This window comes from Hordeum vulgare, chromosome 6H (genome assembly GCF_904849725.1).
Source record: "Hordeum vulgare subsp. vulgare chromosome 6H, MorexV3_pseudomolecules_assembly, whole genome shotgun sequence".
In the NCBI taxonomy this organism is placed as follows: domain Eukaryota; kingdom Viridiplantae; phylum Streptophyta; class Magnoliopsida; order Poales; family Poaceae; genus Hordeum; species Hordeum vulgare.
Genome location: NC_058523.1, coordinates 151,299,946 through 151,323,387, shown reverse-complemented (window position 1 = coordinate 151,323,387; position 23,442 = coordinate 151,299,946).

Below are 23,442 nucleotides of genomic sequence, written 5' to 3'. Positions count from 1 at the left end.
CATTCATGTGATCATCAATAGTCCAGGTCCGTTATGCGTGGATCATCCCCCTCTTATTTCTTGTACTCGTAAGTTTAGCCACCAAATATATGCTTAGTCACTGTTGCAACCTCACCACTTAACCTGATCTCACCCATTAAGCTTTGCTAGTCTTGATACCTTTGGAAATGAGATTGCTGAGTCCCCTGTGGCTCACAGATTACTACAACACCAGTTGTAGGTATAGGTAAAGGTTACTTGACGCGAGCGCGTTGGTTGTACATTTGGTGTTGCTTCTCCTTCTTCTTCTTCATCGATCTAGAATGGGTTCCAGGCCGACATCCTGGGATAGCAAGGATGGACGTCGTTCTTCTTTTGTCGTTTGTTTTCGTCCGTAGTCGAACCCTGCTCTTCTTCATGGTGTTTTTGTATTGTACTGCTGTGACTCTGATGTAGCTTGTGGCGAGTGTAAGCCAATTCTATTATATATCTCTTCTTTTCAGTACATGTACTTGTAATGATATCCATTCTTGCGACACGACGAGATGCGCTTCTATCCCTGACGAGCCCCCCTGGCAATTTGAGGATAGGGTCGCATCTTGGGCGTGGCAAGTTGGTATCAGAGCAGTACCGACCTAGGAGCCCCCTTGATTGATCGAACTTGGCCGGGTCGAGTCTAGAGAAAAATTGCTTTGAGTCTACTTATACATCGGAGAGTAGGATTCTTTTTTCTCCTGTTCTATGCTCTGGTAAGGAATCTTGACGTAATAATTTACACTACTCCTGTTCTCACTCAATTTTTTTAGGATCACGCGGATATTCTTGGAATCTATATGATGCCGATGTGACGGAGTTCTGTCTTGGTGCCTCCTGTCTGACTTGATTTTCTTCCGGGGAGTTGAGCTCCAGGGGATTCTTGAGCACATCGTTATCATTCAGATTTCTTAGTATCTCATGATTAAGGATGTTCGTAATTGCTTCAATACTAGTAGTGGCGAGATAACCCCGATGTCCCCAGTACTGGTGCAGATTGTTCGGGAGTACTGCCATACTTTGTATCGTTGTGATCACGAGGGTCTGTTGTAGATAAAGGTCCGAGATTCTGGTCGTGTGTTGACGGACGTGATACAGGTGACGGGTTAGTATAGGAGTTGTGTGATATTACTCCTTGTATCCGTGTACCAGATTGCATGACTAGAAATTTCGGGAATACATAGGTGGGAATTCAAGTAGTTTCTTATAGGACGATCTTCCAACAAATTTGTGTTGCTTCGATGTCAAGTGGTGATTTCAGATCTTTTCTAAGAGGTGTTCTCATATTCTTATGAGAGTATTAATTCTTTTGCTCTATCAATTGTCTTATCAATTCCTTTCAACCGGAGTCATCGTATCAATTCCATTCAACCGGTGTGCTTCTCTTCAACTGAATTCAATCTTATCTAATTTTGCAAGATCATTCTCTCAATCCTTTCCGGAGTTCATCTCATCTGTCTCAAGTTGTCTTTGTTTTTCCCCGCCCTCCCACCCTTTTTCTCAGTGATTCAATTTTCATCCAAGAGTTTTTTCTTCTTTGTGCTTCCGCTGTGTGTTCTTTTCTCTCTTACCCGATGTTTCATTGTGAAGATTCTCAGGAGCTTCGTGTACATCCTTATTCAGTCGTGTTATCTTTTCCGGTGAATTAGTTTAGTTGTCCGTGTTCATCATATCCTATTCTTCCTTGTGATTCTTTCCCATGTTGGAGATTCTTTTTGGCCTATGTTGTTCATTTATTCCTCTCTTTTCGATCCGGAGCGTTGAGCTTATCTCAGTAATTCTTGTTTTTAATCTTTTCAATTGTTTCGAGGTGCTCAACCTCATCTAGTCATCATTTGTACCGGTGCAATATCAATCTTTCTAGCAATCTTTTCCAACGGTGGTTTCTTTGAGTGGGCCCATAACCCACAGGTTATTTCCCAGGATCTTACTTGGCAATTTTAATCTTTTCCCGGAGATCTTTAATTCTTTCAACTATGACGTAAGTATGAATTTCATCAGTTATATCCCTTCTTCAAGTTCTATTTGAATTAATTCTCATATTGGCTCAACATTTCATTCTTCTTTATTCCGGAGTGTCTCATTAATTCTTGGTGGTGTTCTTCTCATCATTCTCTTCTTTCAAGACCGAATGAGTGTTTCTCTCGAATCTTGGTCTATTCTATTGTAGATTCATCATTTCAGCTTGGTGTCGTCATCTTATTGGTTCCAATCATGAGTAATCCCTTGCTTGCTATTCGGTGAATTTCTGAGTTGTTTTCATTCTCGATCCTCTGAAGGCCATCATTTTGGAAGATTCTTCGTTCTCAGCTTTCAGCTTTCATCCTCAATTCTTCTCAATTGTTGTCTCTTCGTTCGTCTCTCAATTATTCCGGTGCCTTGTTGAAGTTTTTCTTCTCTTAGGTGGCTCATGAGCTCTTCATTCTCATGTTTCTCCATTAATTCTTGGTTGTCCCATTCAATTGTGAATTCTTACCGGTGCTTCCTTCAATTATGCTTTAAATGGTGCTTTTCTCTCTGTCTCTTCAAGATTCTTTCAAGAGGAATAAGTTGTATGCTAGATCCGTTGCTTGTCATCAATTTAATTTGATGAAGGATAAGCATGATATAATTCCTACGCCTGTTTCATAATGATTTCAATTCTTCTTCCGGAGGGCTCATGATATCAATTCTTTTCTCAAGTGCTTATCTTTCTTTTCCGGAGTTCCAAGTTCTTTTAAGTATCTCTTTGTGAGGCTTCATCTAAATTTTGGCAAGGTCATAATCTTATTCTTTCTACCTTCTTATCGTCGCATCATTCATTTTTATACGGAGGTCCTTCATGGTGGTTCATCAAGATTTCAATCCATTCTCAAGTGTTCTTCAAGATTCTTGTTGGAGTACCTCAAGCATTCTTTCTCTTGCATTTCCAATGCGTTTGTTCATCCTTTATCCTTTGAGGTGGTATTATAGCCTTCTTGTTAGTGTAAGAGTTTCGAAGAGATTTCCTTTCAAGAATGAGATAATTAAACCCACCAATTCTATGTTCACGGGATATTTTCAACCCATGATTTCTTCATTGAGCTATTTTGGGCTGGATTTCACCTAAAGCTTTTCCTATGGATTGTGCTATCATGGTGCTTGTCATTAATCCCAGTTCTCAATGTATCCTCTTGGTGTAAGAAGTTTTGATATCTTTGCTTTCATCTGTCCTTGTTTCTTTTAGTGGTTGGTGGTCACCTCATAGATGTTGAGATGATTTTATAAGCCCACTACTTTCTTGTTCTTTTCGTTGTTGGTTTTCCAACTACTACGTCTATTCTTCTATCCGGAGGCTCTTCAATTCTATTGTGATGATAATTGTCATTCTTTTTCTTCATTCTCTTCTTCCGCTTGAGCTAGTTCATATTCTCTTGTTCCACAGGCATTGTGATGTTGCTCTTTTGGGTTTATCATCTTGTTCTGTCAAGATCACGGTGTTCCCTTGTTCTATTTAGTTATTTGTCATGTATATTGTCTAATTCTCTCTTCTTATCGATTTTTTTGTCCCATTTTCCGATCGAAATGCTGCCGAAATTTTCTGTGAATTCTTGCTTCTTTCTCATATCAATCCTCATCTCTTTGGAACCTTCAAGGATTGTTGGTTTCACTCGTTTGTCAAAGAAGCGACTAAGTTTTTACCTCTTGTTCTTTCTCATCCTCTCCCCCCTTTCCTTGTTGGATCTCGGGGCGAGATCCTCTTGTAGTGTAGGAGAGTTGTGACAGCCCGATGTCGACGCCCCAGAAGATTCCCCTTTATTTCCATTTCCGTCGTGTGGTTAGTTTTATTTGGTGCCATCATCATTTAGTTTGCATCGTCGCATCATGCATGGCATCTTGCATCGCGTGTGGTGTTTTGAGTGTGTGTGCTTCGAGCGCTCGCCGAGTCTTAGTGCGATAGAAACTCCCCCTCTCTCCTCTTTTATTTGTTTTTGTGGTTTGCTAAAGTTTCCGTGTTAACCCCCTTTTAAAAATTCGTCTTCTTTTAAAATCCTTTTATTAAATGTGGGGGCAACCCTTGGGGTTATATTTTATTTCTCCTTGTGTTCTATTTTAAAACAATCTCATTTTCTTTTCTTCTTTAAAGAGCTTTTATCTTATTCTTTAAATAAAAGAGGTTTTATTTTATTCTCTTGTCAAAAAGGAGTTTAGATTTTATTCTTTTGTGAAAGGGTTTAATTTTAATTCTTAAAAGAAGGTTTCATTTTTTATTTGTTTTAAAAGGCCCAATCTATTTCTTATAGTTGGAGCATGTTTTAAGGAGCCCAAAAGTATTTTGTTTTAGCTAAAAGTTCCTTTTCTTTTGGTTGTGGAATTTTATTCTTTTAAAGACCAGCTGTTGTTGTAGGCCTGTTAGCAGAGTGCAGCCCAACCGGCCACTTGGGCCTCCAGCCGGCCCAAGAACCCCTGCTAGCCCTAGCCCAACCCCTCTGCGTGATCCCCAACCTCGATTCCTCCTCCCTCTACTCCCGTAGCGCCGCCTCCTCCCCAATGGCCCGCGCGTGCAACCTCCCCAGGCTCGATCCCTCGCCTTCGGTCGCCGCTCGCTAGGCCCTCGCTGACTGCGCCGTCTCCCCTCTCCCTGTTCTCCCTCGCCCTCGGTCCCTACCGGAGCCGTGCTCGCGCCGCCCCGCCGCAGTTCCCCTGCCCGCCGTGCTCGCCTCCCGCACCGCCCCGCTGTGCTCGCTAGAGCAGCGCCCCTGCGCGGCCGCCGCCATGGTCGCCCACTGCCAAGCTCCCGCGCCAGGGCCCTCGACCTCGTTCCCGTCTCCCCGGATGCTCGCTCGCCGCCGTCTCGTTCCCGACCGGCCCGAGGCCTCCGCCGGTCGCCGCCCCTGGGACCAGTAGCTGCCCAGCCGCCGGGGCCTCTTCATCTTGCTGCCATCTTGCCGCCGATGTTGTCGGTTGCATGCTGCTGTTGCTGTGTGTTGCTGCTGTCTGCTGTGGCCATGCCGTTTGTTGCTGCTATTGCCATGCCGCAGGTGCATGCAGCTAGCATGGCGTGCTAGTTGCTTGTCGCTGTCCTGCTAGCTGCTGTGCCTGCGTTGCTTGCTGCTAGCTAGTTGCTGTCGATGCTTGTTGTAGCTGTTGCCGTGCCATGCTAGCTTGCTGTTGTTGTCTCATTGCTGCTGCCGTTGCCTGCCTGTAGGTTGCTGTGCCTTGCTGCTTGCGCTTGCTGTTGCCGGCTGCTGCTGTTTATTAGTTGCTGGTTGCGTTGGATGCTGCTTGCTGCTGCTAGCGTTGCCTTGCTGCTGCGTGCCATTTTGCTAGATAGCTGCTAGCTTGCTTGCTGTTGAATGCTAGTGCTAGTAACTGTAGGTAGTTTGCTGCGTTGCTAGTTGCTGTAGTTGCTGTTGTGTCGCGTGCCGTCGCCGCGTGCAACATCCCCGCCTGCCGTGGTTCGTCGACAAGTTAGCCGTGAACATCGTTGCCCGCATCGACCCCCGGGAACGTGATCGACTACCGATGTGAAGACCGTGATCCACGACGTCGAGCGAATGACTACCGTCGACGAGACCATGTACCACGACTTCCTCTACTTCCACGATGACCACGACAATCGTTGTTCTCCTTCACCGATCCGAACCCCTCCGAATTGCACGCTTCGAAGGTATAACGATGAGACGTTGCGTGAACCAGATGCTTGTGATGTATGAGATGAATCTATGTTTGCATCGTATGTTGCCCGTTGCACGTTGTTCCTCTTTTGTTGTGCCCGACACATGGGAACCCGATAACCGGGATCACACCATCTTTATTTACCGTTCTCGTACGCTCCCTATTCGTTGGCACGATATCTCGATGAGTTATCGGGATAGGAAAGTTGTCGTGGCATCGTTTCCGTCTTGCTGCCATGGTTCCCTCTTGCTCGCCATGGCGACACCTGTTTCTTTCTTTTCTTGCCCGTGATGTTTGAAACTCGCATGCATGACGCATTCATGGCATGATATCTTGTGTTGCTTGTCTCTTGTGCCATAGCGTCTGTTCTAAGCCCCTCGTGTTTACCATCTAGGATGCCTTGTAGGATCACCGCTTCACCCCTTGCCATAATACAGGGAGGGCCAGTGCTGATGGTGCTGGTCCAAAACAAAGCACCGTGCGGGGCCAACCCGGGGGCAACTCGGGAGATTTCTATCAGGCCACCGTACGCTTCGCTTATCCGTCGTGTCCTGAGAACGAGATACGCGGCTCCTATCGTGATCGTCGACACGTCGGGTGGCCTTGCTGGATTAGTTTTACCTTTGACGAGGTATCTTGTGCATCGGGATTCCGGTGATGCTTTGGGTAATCTCAGAGTTGAGGTTTTCCACTAAGGAATCTGACGAGATCGCGAGTGTCGTGATCGAGGATTTCTATGCGGCTTGTTGTAATTTGTGATGGACTAGTTGGAGCACCCCTGCAGGGTTAAATCTTTCGGAAAGCCGTGCCCGCGGTTATGTGGCAACGTGGAAACTTTGTTTAACACTGGTTCTAGATAACTTGAAGTTAACTTAATTAAATATGCCAACCGTGTGCGTAACCGTGACTGTCTCTTTCGTGAGTTCCTTCTCCGATCGAGGACACGGTGGGGTTATGTCTGACGTAGGTAGGTGTTCAGGATCATTCATTTGATCATCAGTAGTTCACGTCCGTTATGCGTAGATCATCCCCCTCTTATTTCTTGTACTCGTAAGTTTAGCCACCACATATATGCTTAGTCGCTGCTGCAACCTCACCACTTAACCTGATCTCACCCATTAAGCTTTGCTAGTCTTGATACCTTTGGAAATGAGATTGCTGAGTCCCCTGTGGCTCACAGATTACTACAACACCAGTTGCAGGTACAGGTAAAGGTTACTTGACGTGAGCGCATTGATTGTACATTTGGAGTTGCTTCTCCTTCTTCTTCTTCATCGATCTAGGATGGGTTCCAGGCCGGCAGCCTGGGATAGAAAGGATGGACGTCGTTCTTCTTTTGTCGTTTGTTTTCGTCCGTAGTCGGACCCTGCTCTTCTTCATGGTGTTTTTGTATTGTACTGCTGTGACTCTGATGTAGCTTGTGGCGAGTGTAAGCCAATTATATTATATATCTCTTCTTTTCAGTACATGTACTTGTAACGATATCCATTCTTGTGACACGACGAGATGCGCTTCTATCCCTGACGAGCCCCCCCGTGCCAAATTGAGGATAGGGTCGCATCTTGGGCGTGACACTGGGTCTGTTTCCTCTTCCAGCAGTCATCTTAGTCTTCAACGGTGTTGGTGAAGACTTTGTCTTTGAGCTTGTGGCAGATGGAACAGAGGAGCTGGAGACAGTAGGCAGTTGCTTCACAATCTGCTTGTGTTCAGGCTTTGAAGCCCGTGTGGTTGTTTAGGGTTTTGGCGCAGATGTAGGGGCAACCTTCTGAAGCAATTTCTCTTGAGGCTTTGAAGCCTTTGATTTCTGTGGCACATAATTCTCTTGAGGAATGGCCGTGCCAGAAGTTTCAGCAGCTGAGGAGGTGGCTACAGCAGCAGATTCTTCATTAAATTTCCTCACAGCAGCTTCTACTTGCTTCTGAAGCTTTGACAAGTGTTTGGTCTTTTCCCTAGGATAATCATCAATCGTCTTGAGGCTTGAAGGATGGGCATTCTGATGATCCTCGAGAGGAGGCCTTTTGCCAGGTGGCTTAAGAGCAAATTTCTTCGTGTATTTTGGAGTGACAAAACGGTATTCCTTCCACTCCTTAGCCCACCTGCGTTCTATCTTTTGGAGCCTGATTTTCCTCTTTGGCATTGATTCTTGCTCATCAGGTGTGCAATAGTCCAAGTATATATCCTCAGGGATATCAATGGCAGTGTTTTGTTCGAGTTTCTTGCCACCCTTTTGCTTCCTGTCATCTTCAATTTTCTTCAGCTGAGGCTTTTGCTGAGGAAATTGAACTCTTGAGGATTATGATGACACTAGCAAATTTTCTTCAAGCAACTCTACAAGTGAGTTAAGTTGATGAGAACCTAGAGATTCATCAGTTGACATTTTTGTACCTGTGAACAGAGTATAGTTGTGAGGAATTTGGAGAGGTCATATGCATTCTCAGATTTGAAGAAATTTAAAAAAATTAAAGTTGAGGAATTTGACCAGTGGGTTGAGGAATTTGTCTAAGCACTCTGATCTTGGGTTCCAGAGTTGTACACATACGAAAATTAGCACAATTGAGGAATCTCGTGAATAATTGTAGTTGCTTAGTGAAATTCATCAAGTGTTTGAGGAATAAGCAGTGTTTGAGGAATAGAGACTGATAGACACTGAGGAAAAACAGATTCCATGAATCTACGGTAAAATAGTAGATTGAAAGGGACTGTAAAAATATGATTTTATTTACCCTATATAGCAGCATGAAGAACAAAAGAAGTAGGAGTAGATGCTCTTCGGTGCGAGTCCACTGCGCCCTAACTTGGCGACAGAAGACGGCTACGGCGGCGGCGGATGAAGACGTTTCGGTTCCCGCGTGATTTCGGCAACGGAGAGGTCGAGGCAGTGAAGCTGTTCCTCGCCGGCGACGAAAATTCTAGCGGTGGCGCTAGGTCTTTGCTGTGGCAGAGAGACGGTCGAGAAGGAACGAAGAGTTTTAACCGAAGGGGGTAAGGGCATATTTATAGCTCATGTGAAAATTGTCCGGCCGATTCTTCCAGACCGAACTGCCTTGCCCTTTCGTCTCCGCATGACACATGTAGCTAGAGTTTAAAGCGGTAGAGATCGTGCTTATCTGATTGTGGGAAGTGGTGTTCAGTTACTGTGTAAAAATATAAAAATCATTTTTGAGGATTTGAGGATTTTGTTGCAAAATCATCAGCTGACAAGGATGCAGTGAGAATTTTGAACAAAGTTTCAAGTAGAACGCATATGAAGAATTTAATAGACTGGGTGAGTATAGCATAGAGGGGAGTAGGGTCCGATCACATTCACTTAGATGAAATATCAAGTTGAAGAAATAGCTATAAGTGAATGTTGTTGAGGACTTTGAAATAACAGTCTATATATATATATATATATATATATATATATATATATATATATATATATATATATATATATAGGCAAATGAAAATCATCAAGTGTTTTTGAAGATTTTGACTAACTTGAGGATTTTTGACAAGCATCATGTTGATGAGTTTTAGATTTGAAGAAAAACAAGTTGGAAGAAAATCAATTTTATAGAAAACCAGCTTGAGGAAAAACAACTTTGAAGAAAATCAACTTGAGGAATTTCAAAGTTGGGTGGTGGCGTGACCCAACGTATAAGAATGATGATTTCAGGCGCCGCGTACAATTGTCGTAGGGCCCTCAGAATCAATTTCTTCATTAATTTCCTCACACTAAGAGTGATATTCTTCATTGGTTTAAGAAAATCTATTCTTCGTGTGTTTCACATCTAAGTCATCAATTTTGCATAAGTGTTTGGATGTGTGCATGTTTTTACAAAACATTTGAAGATTCTAAAGTATTTAGCTCACACCGTAACTTGCAAAACCTTTTCTCATCCAAGGGCTTAGTGAAGATATCTGCTAGTCGATCGTGAGTCTTCACATGGTCGATGAGGATGTTGCCCTTGAGGACATGGTCCCGAAGAAAATGATGACGAATCTTGATGTGCTTAGTCTTCGAGTAGTGTACTGGGTTGTATGCAATCTTGATTGCACTCTCATTGTCCCAGTCGAGAGGCACATTCTTCATGTTGATTCCATAGTCCTTGAGGGTTTGCTTCACCCATAGCAATTGAGCACAGCATGAACCAGCAGCAATGTAATCAGCTTCGGCAGTGGAGAGAGAAACATAGTTCTGGTTCTTTGTGGACCAGCAGACTAATGATCTTCCGAGGAAATGACATGTGCGAGAAGTTGACTTGCGATTCACATGGTCACCAGCATAGTTAGAATCTGAATATCCCACAAGATGAAGATTTGAGCCCTTGGGGTACCATAATCCTAGTGTTGGTGTGTGAGCTAGGTATCGAAGAATATGCTTCATAGCCTTATGGTGTGATTCCTTTGGTTTTGCTTGAAAACGTGCACACATGTAAACACTAAGCATTATATCTGGCCTATATGCACACAAATACAGTAAAGAGCCAAACATGGAGTGATATACCTGCTGATCGAATTCTTTACCATTTTCGTCAGTGTAGAGGTGCCCGTTGGTAGGCATGGGAATCTTGGCACCTTTGCATTCATGCATGTCGAATTTCCTCAGAACATCCTTGAGGTATTTCTCCTGTGATATGAAGATCCCATTGCGCTGTTGACGAATTTGAAGACCTAAGAAGAATTTCAGCTCCCCCATCATAGACATCTGATATTCTTCACTCATCATGTAAGCAAATTCATCACTGTAACGTTTGTCAGTAGAGCCAAATATGATGTTATTGACATATATCTGGCTCACAAATTGTTCATTATCATAGGATTTTGTGAAAAGAGTTGGATCGAGTGAACCAGGTTTGAAGCCTTTCTTCATGAGGAATTCCTTCAATGTACCGTACCACGTCCGAGGGTTGCTTGAGACCATAGAGCGCCTTTTTGAGTCTGAAGACTTTGTCTGGATTCTTTGGATCCTCAAAACCTGGGGGCTGAGCAACATATACTTTTTCCTCAAGCTTACCATTGAGGAATGCACTTTTCACATCCATTTGATATAAGGTAATGTTATGATGATTAGCATAAGAAAGTAGTATTCAAATAGCTTCAAGTCTAGCAACAGGTGCAAAAGTTTCATCGAAATCAATTCCTTCAACTTGTGTGTAGCCTTGGGCTACAAGTCGTGCCTTATTCCTCACCACTTGACCGTCCTCATCTTGCTTGTTTCGGAAAATCCACTTGGTGCCGATGATATTGTGCTTGCCAGGATCTGGTCGTTTGACGAGCTCCCATACGTCATTCAGCTTGAATTGAAGAAGTTCGTCTTGCATGGCTTGAATCCACTCCGGTTCCATGAAAGCCTCAACAACTTTTGAGGGTTCTATGATAGACACAAAAGAAGAATGCACACAAAAGTTAAGTAAGTGTGAAGCTTTTGAGCGAGTGAGAGGACCTGGCGCGTTGATGTCATCGATGATTTTGTCAAGTTCTACTTCATTTGCAATGCTCGGATGAGCTGGTTGAGGATTTCGTCTGGGCTGAGGAATTGGTTCTGGAGCAATTTCCTCAGGAGCATCTTCTTGATTTTCATCAGTGCTGGGAATGATTTCTTCCGCAATTTCCTCAGTAGGAACAATGTCTTCAGTAGCATTGAGCTTTATTGCTTCCTTAGGAGACAACTTATCTGGATCAGGAGGCAATTGCTCTCTTTGCGAGCCATTAGTTTCATCGAACCGCACATCTACAGTTTCAACAACCTTGTTGTGATAAGTGTTGAAGACTCTGTAGGTGTGCGAGTCCTTTCCATAACCAAGCATAAAACCCTCATGTGCGTTAGGTGCAAACTTTGAGCTATGGTGAGGATCTCTAATCCAACATTTTGCACCGAAGACTTTGAAATAACTTACACTGGGTTTCTTGTGAGTGAGGAGTTCATATGAGGTTTTCTTGAGGAATTTGTGAAGATATACCCTGTTGATGATATGTCAAACAGTGTTGATTGCTTCAGGCCAGAAACGATGAGGAGTCTGATATTCTTCAAGCATGGTTCGTGCCATCTCAACCAGAGTCCTATTCTTTCTTTCGACGACACCATTCTGTTGAGGAGTATAATGAGCAGACAATTCGTGAGTAATACCAAGTTCATCAAGATAATTATCAAGACTAGTGTTTTTGAATTATGTTCCATTATCACTCCTGATGTGTTTGATCTTGACGCCGAAGTTCGTTGAGGCCCTTGAGGAAAATCTTTGAAGACTTCCTGCACTTCAGTTTTACACATAATGATATGCACCCAAGTGTATCTGGAATAATCATCAACTATGACAAAGCCATATAAAGATGCAACATTTGTTAGAGTGGCATAATGAGTAGGTCCAAATAGATCCATGTGAAGCAATTCAAATGGACGAATAGTGGTCATGATAGTCTTCGAGGGGTGTTTGGATCTGGTCATTTTTCCAGACTCACAAGCACCGCGGAGGTGGTCCTTGAGGAATTTGACTGATTCGATCCCGATGACATGCTTCTTCGCTGCAAGCGTGTGCAAATTCCTCATGCATGCATGACCAAGTCTTCGATGCCATAGCCACCCTTCTGAGGTTTTTGCTAGTAAGCAAGTGGCTGGTTGAGGACCTGTAGAGAAATCAACAATGTACAAATCCCCTCTTCTAACACCTTCGAAGGTTTTGGTTCTGTCAGATTCCATGATGACAACGCATCTATATTTGCCAAAGATAACAACCATATCAAGATCACATAGCATTGAGACTGACATGAGGTTAAACCCAAGGGATTCAACAAGCATCACTTTGTCCATGTGCGTATCCTTGGAAATAGCCACTTTGCCAAGTCCCAATACCTTGCTTTTACCTTTGTCATCATAAGTGATTTGCTTTAGGGGTGATGGAGTTAGTGGCATATTCATCAGCAAGCTTTTGTCACCAGTCATGTGGTGTGTGCAGCCACTATCAAGAACCCACTCAGTGCTCTTGGGTTTGTCATCTTGCAGATGAATTAGTACAGCTTACCATCTCATATGCTTCAGACTTGAAGAATATGATATCAATTTCATCAGATAAGAATATCATCACAAGGAGAAATTATGAGGACGTGTGAAATGTTTTTTCATTTCATCACTGTTAGCTTGCGTCCTATCAAGCATTTTCCTCAGGTCTCCAGCAAATTCTTCAGATAATGATTTTCATCTGGAGACCTGTCCTGCAGAAGTGATTAGTTCAATTTCTTCACCACCCACATCTGAAGGGGTGGTAAAGAGTTCATCATCCTGCGAGCACCAAATGAGAAAGGGGGCATTGAAGCTAATGCACTTCTCTTCACAATAGGGGGGTTAAAGTACTCAAATGAATATGCAGAGAATTTCTTTGAGGATTTATGAACATAATGATTTGAAGAATAATGCTCATATTCATATTCCTTGTAATTTCCCTACATGTTAGAAGCATTAGCACGAGTACGAGCATAGTTTTGAACAGTTGAGGATTTTCATCCTCTTGAAGACTTTGGTCCTCCTGAGGAATTTGATCAGGGGTTCAGATTCTTCATAGGTGGTGTCATGAGGACATTCACTTGAAGATTTTCAAGGCAACTTTTGGGGACCCAGATTTTCCTCAGGGGTGGTCCATTCCTGCAGTTAGTTCCAACATATCGAGCAAATACTTCACCAGATTGATTTTTGAACAGTTTATAGTTGGAATCAAATGACTCATCTGAGGAATATGATAATTCACATGCAAAGCCTGTTAGATTGGACGGATCAACAGGAGGCCCTTTAGCAGCAACCCACGAGGTTTTGGGATACTGCTTAGGTTTCCAGTACGATCCATCATCATTCAATTTCCTCTCAAAGGCAATTCCTTCTTTCCTCGGGTTCCTGTTCAAAATCTGCTTTTTGTGCACATCACAAATGGTTTGGTGCCCTTTGAGACTTTTGTACATGCCTGTCACATACAATTCCTTCAGCCCTACATTTTCATGAGTGACATTTCTGGTTTCCTCAAGTGAGGAATTTTATACCATAGGAGCAACAGAAGAATTTGTAGCAATAGAAGAATTTGATGATTCTGGTGAAGAATTAGCAGTTTCATGTTCGATGCATTTAAGACATGGAGGAAGGAATTCAGCCTGAGCAGCACTGATCTGTTTAGCGAGTAATGAATCATTTTCCATACAAAAATCATGATGAGAAATCCTCAGCTTCTCAAGATCAAGTTTCCTTTGAAGAAATTCATAGGAAAGTTTCTCATGATCAGCGAGGAGTGTGACATGACGATCTTGTAGACTATCTTATTTGGACAGAAGACTTTTCATATATTCAGTGAGGATTTGGGTAAGATTCATTTCAACATTCAACAGATCATCGCTTCTGTCTAGCAGTTTCCGAAGCTTTTCTAGGGAAGTTTGTTGTTTAGTAGCAATGATAGCAAGTTTACTGTAACTGGGTTTTTTTTATAATGATGAGGTTCATAGTCACTTGAATCATAGGAGGAAGCATCATTTGGTACCTTTGAACCTTTTTCCATGAAGCAATAGGTTGGAGCGAAGTCATCAACATAGTCATCAGTGTGGATGGTGTTATGATTTTCTTCAAGGTTGCAGATTGACTTGCTGACGAATGTGGTTGCAAGTGGAAGACTAGCCTATCCAGATTCCGAGTCTTCATCGGAACCCTCCTCTTCATCACATTTCTGTGATTCTGCCTCAGAATCCATTTCTTTGCCAATAAGTGCCGGAGCTTTTCTGAAACTAGTCTTCTTGTGCGATGAGGACTTTGAGGATGAGGATTTTGAAGATTTCTTCTTTTTCTTCGAGTCATCAGAACTTTCATCCTTGTATTTCTTCTTCTTTGATTCCTTCACCCAACGATGACAATCAACAATGTAGTGACCTGATTTCTTGTGGCAGGTTCTTTTCTTGTAGTCCTCAGATGAAGATTCTGATTTCCTCATATCTCTTCTTGAAGATTTACCAAACTGACCACGTCTTGTAAACTTCTGGAATTTCCTCACGAGCATTTCAAGCTCCTGTCGAAATTCTCCAGGATCACCAATGCTGCCATCCGAGTCTTCTTCTTCGGATGAGGAAATTGCTTTGTCCTTAAGTGCACGAGGTCTAGAATAGCTTGGTCCGTATAGATCTCTCTTTTCTTCTTGTTGGAATTCATGAGTATTGAGTCTTTCGAGTATATCAGCAGGATCAAGCATCTTTTAGTCTGGTGTTTCTTGAATCATCAGAACTAAAGTATCAAATGAAGAATCCAAAGATCTTACCAGTTTCTTCACAACTTCATGGTCAGTAATGTCCCGAGCTCCTAGTGCTTGCAATTCATTTGATATGTCAGTGAGGCGATCCAAGGTATCTTGGCAGCTTTCATTGTCAAGCCTCTTGAAGCGATTGAAGAGATTGCGAAGAACATCAACACGAGAATCACGCTGGGTTGATACTCCTTCATTTACTTTGGGCAACCTTTCCCAGATTAGTTTTGTTGAGCCCAAAACACTTACTCTGCCATACTGACCTTTGCTCAGATGGCCACAAATGATATTCTTCGCTTGAGAATCAAGTTGCTTGAATTTCTTCACATCAGCGGCAGAGACAATAGTAGTGATGATAGGGACACCATGTTCCACAATATACCAGAGATCATTGTCAATAGCTTGTAGATGCATCTGCATCTTGGTCTTCCAGAAGGGGAAGTCCTTTCCTTCGAAAGTAGGACATCCTGCAGTAACCTCAATCATGCCTGTCGTCGACATAAGTAAAACTCCAGGTGGTTAAACCAAAATCACACAGAACAAGGGAGTACCTTGCTCTGATACCAATGGAAAGTGCGTTATATCGACTAGAGGGGGGGGGGGTGAATAGGAGATTTTTAGAATTTCATCACTGAGGAAATTCCTCACTGGTGACTAACTTGCAACGAAAACAACAAAGGATCACGGGTGCAAAGTATCACTACAACAATTTTCAAGATGAAGAATATGAAAATCATTTTGCAAAGTATGCAGGCACAGAGAAAAAACAGGTGAGGATTAACTCACGTGAAGAATTTGGGGTTGAGGAATTTCAGAGAAAGTCTTCAGCAAATTCTTCAAATAGTGACAATGAAAATATTCAACATACAATATAAGGAATTAAAAGAGTTGAAGATTTAGAACCCGTTTCACAGTAAATACAATGGTTGATGACCCAGTTCGAACTGCTGTGATAGTTGTACATCTCGTTTGGAGCGGCTTGGTATTGAAACCAAAAGACACACAGTCCCGGGACACACAGTCCCTACCGTATGCTCCTTGAGCTAAGAACACACAGTCCTCGCCCAACACTCGTGGTAAGTCTTCAGGACAGACTTCCAAACCCTCACAAACTTGGTCACCCGGCGATCCACAATTGATTGCTGGATTGCTCTAGACCATGACGCCTAACCGTATGGAGGATGCACAATCCTCAAAGGTAAAAGGCTTCAGACCCACACAGGAAGAACTACTTCAGTGATGCTCAATCACTTGGTTTTTGGTTTGTGGTTTGGTGTTTGGGGTATTTCCTCACTGATGATTTACTGTCGAAGACTCTGAGGAATTTGGGTTGCTCTTATCACAAGTGTCAGTTTCTAACGGAGCAGCCAACCAGCTAATGCTTGTGGGGGGCGGCTATTTATAGCCTGGGAGCATCCCAACATGATTTGACATTAATGCCCTTAAATAATATGACCGTTGGTCTGGATAAGATCAGTGATGTGGCGCGAAGTGCGGTAACGGCCGGGACCCTCAACTGTGAGAGTCCTCATGTCTCTCATATTCCTCACTTGAGGCTTTTGGTAGGATTAGGCTTGGGTTGAGCATCATGAGGAAATTCATTCCGAAGTGTTACCTCGAGCCCCTTTAACAGTATTGTGTTCCTATGACTCAAGAGTGAAGAAAATAACACAGAAAGAATAAATCTTCATGCTTCAAAGTCTTCAGATTGATTTTCTTCAGGACACACCGAATTCCCCATCTTCAATATCTTCATGAGGAATATCAATTTCATCGCAATTTCTTCGCGATTCAATTCTTCAACAGAAGACCAATTTCTTCAGCTAAAGATATACATTTTTAGGGGTCGATATTCATCGAATATTTTAAATTCCTCAGCGACTTATAGATCCTGTGTACACTCATGAACACATTAGATACTTAACCTATAAGTCTTCAAACCACCAAAATCACTAAGGGGCACTAGATGCACTTACATATAGCAAGAGCATCTGCAAGTGCAAAATTAATTTAAAGACAACCATATGGCTCGTGCCGGTTGCCGTAGCATCGACGTGCAAGTCGATATTTAACTATTACAACATGATCATCTCATACATCCAATATATCATATCATGTCATTGGCCATATCGTATCACAAGCATACCCTGCAAAAACAAGTTAGACGTCCTCTAATTCTTTGTTGCATGTTTTACGTGGCTGCTATGGGTATATACTATGATCGCATCTTCCTTACGCAAAGCCACAACGGTGATATGCAAATTGCTATTTAACCTTCTCCAAGGACCGCCTTAGTCAAATCCGATTCAACTAAAGTTGAAGAAACAGACACCCGCCAGTCATCTTTATGCAACAAGTTGCATGTCAGTCAATGAAACTAGTCTATCGTAAGTGTATGAGTAAAGTTGGTACGGGCCGCTTCAATCCAACAATGCTGCCGAATCAAGAAAATTCAAAGGAGGGCAGGAAGTTGAACATCAATGCCCACAAACTCTTTTGTGTTCTACTCGAGATAACATCTATGCATGAACCTACGCACACGAAGGCCTATCATGGTGATGATCATCTACGAGAGGAAGATTGGATCCACATACCCTTGTAGATCGCTAAGAGGGAAGCATCAAGAAACGTGGTTGATGTAGTGGAACGTCTTCGCGATCCAAATAGCCGCCGTCCCATGATCCGTCCCTATATAACGCCGAACGGACGACACCTTCGCGTTCAGCACACATACAGCTCGATGATGATCTCTGCCTTCTTGATCCAGCAAGAGGAGGCAGAGAGGTAGATGAGTTCTCCGGCAGTGCAACAGCATGACGACGATGGTGGTGGAGAGAGTCCAGTAGGGCTTCGCCTAAGCACCGTTGAAACTAGACTAGAGGAGAAATGGATCTAGAGAGAGGGCATCACATGGCAGATTGTTGTGTCAAAAACCCTCAAAAACCTCTAGTATATATAGGAGGAGAGGAGAGGAGGCAGCCTTGGCCCCTACTCCAAGGAAAAGGAGTCGGCCGAACCAAAGGAAGAGTCGACCTTCGCTTGTGGGAAGGTGGACTACTTTGGGAGGACTCCTCCTTCCATTCCTTTTAAAAGTCCTATACCTTTTATCTCTACTCCTAGCCGCATGGGCCTTTAAGAGAGGCTTTTGCCAGCCCACCACAGGCTGGTCCACCTCTTCCCACAGCCCACAAGGCTCTTGGGTCGTCACACCCCTCCTGGTGGTCTCCCGGCACTCCCCGTACACTACCGATGAGCCAGAAACTTTTCCCGTGACCAAAACAGGACTTCATATATATCAATATTTACCTCCGGACCATTTCGGAGCTCCTCGTGATGTCCAGGATTTCATCCGGGAATCTAAACAACCTTCGGTCACCAACACCTATAACTCAACTATATCGAAACGTCATCGAACCTTAAGTGTGCAGACCCTGTGGGTTCGAGAACTATGCAGACATGACCGAGACACTCTCCGGTCAATATCACATAGCGGGACCTGGACGTCCATATTGGATCCTACATATTCTACGAAGATCTTATCGGTTGAACCTCTATGTCAAGGAATCACACAATCCCGTATGTCATTCCCTTTTTCCTTCGGTATGTTACTTGCCCGAGATTCGATCGTCGGTATCGACATACCTATTTCAATCTCGTTACCGACAAGTCTCTTTACTCATTCCGTAGTACAAGATACCGTGTCTAATTCTTTCGTCACATTTCTTGCAGGGCTTGTTTGTGATGTTGTATTACCGAGTGGGCCCCGAGATACCTCTCCGTCACACGGAGTGACAAATCCCAGTCTTAATCCATGCAAACTCAACGGACACCTTCGGAGATACTTGTAGAGCACCTTTATAATCACCCAGTAACGTTGCAACGTTTGATACACACAAGGCATTTGATGACGGGGTGATGTATATGCTTCTCGTCCCTCGTTGGACACCCCAAGTGGAAGTTGGAGATGTAGTCAATAGCAAATTTCCCTTACACGGAGACTGTAAGGTTTATCAACCATGAGGACTCCTAGGCTCAACAAGTAGGTGCATTCCACCCTGGCGCTAGCAGAAGATGTGGACCTGCACACACAACAAATAACTTAGTTCCCAACGAGTACAAAGAGGTTGGGCCTTGTAGTTTGCAAAGGATCAAAACACACGCGGGATGGCGGTGATTGCAACGGAAAAGTAAATATAGCGGTAAATAGTGGAGGTGTAAGCAATGACGGTGATATGGACCATAGTCACATGATGTTCACTAGTGATGTCTCTCTCCCAAAAGATGATAAACAACTATGCTAGGGTAAACATATCACAGTTGGGCAATTGACAGAATTATGATCGCATCGCAATGCTAATTATGCTCCCTGATAGTATGAGGTTCAATAGTAATGGGCAGTACGCCAAGACAAGTAGACTGTTTATTCATCAGCATCTACTTGCTAATCATCCACCTTGAGATATCTATCCAGAACATCTCTCTGCTATTAAGTTGCGAGCCCCACCCAAAGTGTAAACTCAAAGCAATGGACAACTACATTAAGGAACTATGCGTAAGGTAAACAATCCTTGCAACCTTGGTCACAAGCACCGTTGTTTTCTCCCTGGTGGCAACAAGCACATCCCCTAGTCTCATGTTTCGGTCACTCAAGCTTGACATCGAGGGGCCCGAACCCACAATCATGCATAACGCTCCCTCTTGGAGTTACGATCTACTAGCTTGCCAAAGCAATAAAAAGCAACAGAGAACATGCAAGAATCACTAACGAACATAATATAAAAGGATAATCAAATATATAACTCATAACAATCTGAACATAATCTCATTATCCATCGGATCCCAACAAACCGAGCATAGCAAAAGCAAGAGAATTACATAGATGCCTTGATCATGTAGGGCAGCTCACAAGGACTAACCATTGAAGTACAAGATTGGAGAGAAGACATCACATAGATACTGGTCATGGACTCATGGTCCAAGGGAAACTACTCACGGCACATCCGGGAAGCGTCCATGGCGGTGGAGAAGCTCCTGGAGGTCAATCCTCCCTTCGGCAGGGTGCCGTAAGAGGTCTCCTACGCTCCCGATCTTGCAAGCGCGACGGCGGCGGAATGATGGAGAAATTCGCGATTCTAGAAAGTCTGCGAGGGTTTCCTCATGGAACACTAAATATGGGCCAAAGGAGGGCATGGGAGGAGGTGGGGCCCACCCGGGCGAGCTCCTGGCACGGCCTCGGCCCTGGCCGCGCCAGCAGGCCGCCTGGGAGGCCCCTGCCCCCCCTCTGGCCTTCCTTCGGTGATCCCGAAGCTTCTGTTTCGCTGAGTTTTTATATATTTTTCTGGATTTTTTCGGGCGTCGGAAAATTGGGTAAAAGCCCCTGCAAAAAAGACATCAACAGACAGAAACTGGCACTGGGTGCACTGAGTTAGTAGGTTAGTCCAAATATGTGTAAAATGATATAAAAGTGTAGCAAAACATGTAACAATGTCACCCAAAAGATCATGGAACAAGTAGAAATTATAGATACGTTTGGGACGTATCAACATCCCCAAGCTTAATTTCTGCTCATCCTCGAGTAGATAAATGATAACACAATAAGTTATGTGGTGAGATGCTAACACACATATAAGAACATCAAAATAAAGCAAGTGAGATATGAATTCAAGTCAAGACAATAACAAGCAAGAGTCTATATCTAGTATTGAATTTAGCAAAGTAAGAACATAAAGGTGCAAGAGCTCTCGCTATCCGTGACTCGAATGTGTCCAAATGGTGTTTGCATGCAAGAAGTGGGAGATGGGTTCAGAGATAAAATATTTTTTAATTGAGAACTCAATCTACTAAACATCACACTTTGTCTCCTTCGGGATCTTATTTTGACTCATCCCCAGACCACTTGTCAGGCACAAGTCAAAATGATCCTCTCCCTTTCGATTTTGAGACTCATGCATTGAACGAGCGTAAGCAAGATATGTTGGCACTTAGGATGACAAATAGAATAATGATGGGGAAGGAATACAAAAAAGGTGTGAAAGGCTCACATCAATGAGGACAACCATAGGCGAGAGAAAGCCAAATGATAGATATGATATGAGGAGTAGGGATTGCCATGTAACGGATGCACATATGAGCTAAGGTAAGCTCTCCAATGGAACTAGTGGGGGTGCGTCCAACTTGTTTGCTCATGAAGACCTAGAGCTCATTTGAGGAGGCTCATCATTGGAATATGCAAACCAAGTTCTATAGTGTAAGGATTCCCACATAGTTATGCATGAATGATAATCTCTATGTAGTACCAATATGGTAATGGAGTACGATTGTGGATCTTTCAAAAGGAATAGTAGTGTTGCCCCCTTCTCTCTTTTTATTTCTTTTATTTTTTCCTTTTTTTTCTCATTTTTATTTTTGTGGCCTCTTTGGCTCTTTCTTTTTATCTCTCATTTGTCCTCTTTGGGATCTTTTGTTTGTCCTCTTTGGGATCTTTTCCTCACTTAAGGGCAACACTCTATATTTTACATGAATAGAAAGAAAAATCATCACAATTTATAAGAAGTACTCAACATAAGGACAAGTGAAAACTATCATGATGTATGCAAATGTATGCCTCTGCTAGTGTAGCAGGATATGCAATGATACTAGCGCGTCATGTAGTAGTAATGAGGGCAAGGCCCATGCGACTCTATGATCAAGCAAAAGCATTTATGTCATGAAGATCAAGTCATGAGATGATGGATGTTACATGGCAATGTATCTCGGAAAGGCTATGGAAATGCCTTAATAGGTAGGTATGGTGGCTGTTTTGAGTAAAGATATAATGAGGCTTATGTATGACACAGCGTATCATGTCATGGGTTTGGATGCACCGGAGGAGTTTGCACCAACTCTCAATGTGAGAAAGGGCAATGCAGGGTACCGAAGATGCTAGCAAAATATGGATGGTGGAAGTGCCAACAATCAAATACCCGCCTAGGTCCGAAGAACTCATACACTTATTATCGATAACTCTCTATCTAGTTAGGAAATTCACAAAGAGACAAGTACCCCGAGGAGGAATGTTTGGGGGTTTGGTTATCCTTGCGCATCCTCGACTCATGGTAACGTGAGGGTACTCTATATATTCCAACCCTTCTAGAGGTTAGCGATCAATTTAGTAGCTAGAGTTCTCAACTAATTTTTAGTTTTTGAAAAACACATGGATTTCCCAAAATAAGACACCTATCACTAATAGGCTCAAGCTCTTGGCACTAATAGTCCAAACATTACTCAAATCAATACCTCAAAACTATTATAAGTTACTATTGTACTTAAATAACAACCTCAATTACCTACTTATGCAAGACACACAACTCAGTGCAACAAGCCAACTCTCTAAACAAGATAAGCATGATAACTCAAGAGAGTTCCAAAAACAACCTAAATAATAGCTCTTAAAAAGATAAGCATGGAAACTAAGAGCTAGGCATGACCGTAGCTACGAAAAGATGAAGAACACACAAAGAAGATAAGGATGAAAAGCTATGTTGTGTTCTAGAGTGGAATAGAGTGTGTGTATCTCCCAAACAAGGTAGGCTAGGTTCCGACTTGTTATTACCAGCAAACAAAACGAAAACAAAACTAAAAAGCAAATAGCGGGATGCTCCAAGCATAGCACATATCATATGAAGTGATAAAAATATAGCATGGAGATGGACGACCCGATGATTGTTGATAGAGAAGGGGATGCACGGGGGCATCCCCAAGCTTAGACGCTTGAGCCTTATTGAATATTTCTTGGGATTCATGGGGGAATCCCCAAGCTTGAGCATTTGCCACTCCTTTATCTTCTTTCATCATCTCTCGCATCGCAATGCTTGAAAACTCCCTTCATACAGAACTTATCATAGGCTGATTGGAGTAGTTAGTTCCCTTAATAAAATAATTCAATACCTGCTGGAAATAAAGATTATCATTAAAATATACTTCTTCTCATGAATGACAAAGGGTTTTTGCAAAAAATAGCAAGCTTAAGATTCGCAAAACAATGAAAACACAAAACATGGCAGAATCTTTGAAAAACAGAACAACATGGAGTAAATAATTTATTCGGGGTACTTCTTCAACTCAAATCAAAAAACTCAGAACAGATGCCAGAAAGAAAATTATATAGAGCATGATGTAAAAACAATTCAGATTAAAAAGATGATCTGGTGATTTTTGGCGATTTTTTCCGTCAAGCAGACATAATCTGTTTCTGGACAGCATTGTCACAATTTTTGAACTTTCTTGCAATCGGAGGCTATAACTTGGCACAAAGCTTAAAAATAAAGATACAATGATGTTGCTACAGTAGTAACACACATCAAGACCACTAAATCAGAAAGTAAAAACATATTGGGTTGCCTCCCAACAAGCGGTTTCTTTTATGACTTTGAGCTAGGCACAATGCAAGAAGATCAAGTGTTATCAACTCCAAAAGAATAGCTTGCCCGTGTAACAGACTCATAAGGTAAATTAACCTTCTTTCTAGGGAAGTGTTCCATTCCCTTTTTAAGAGGAAACTGGAATT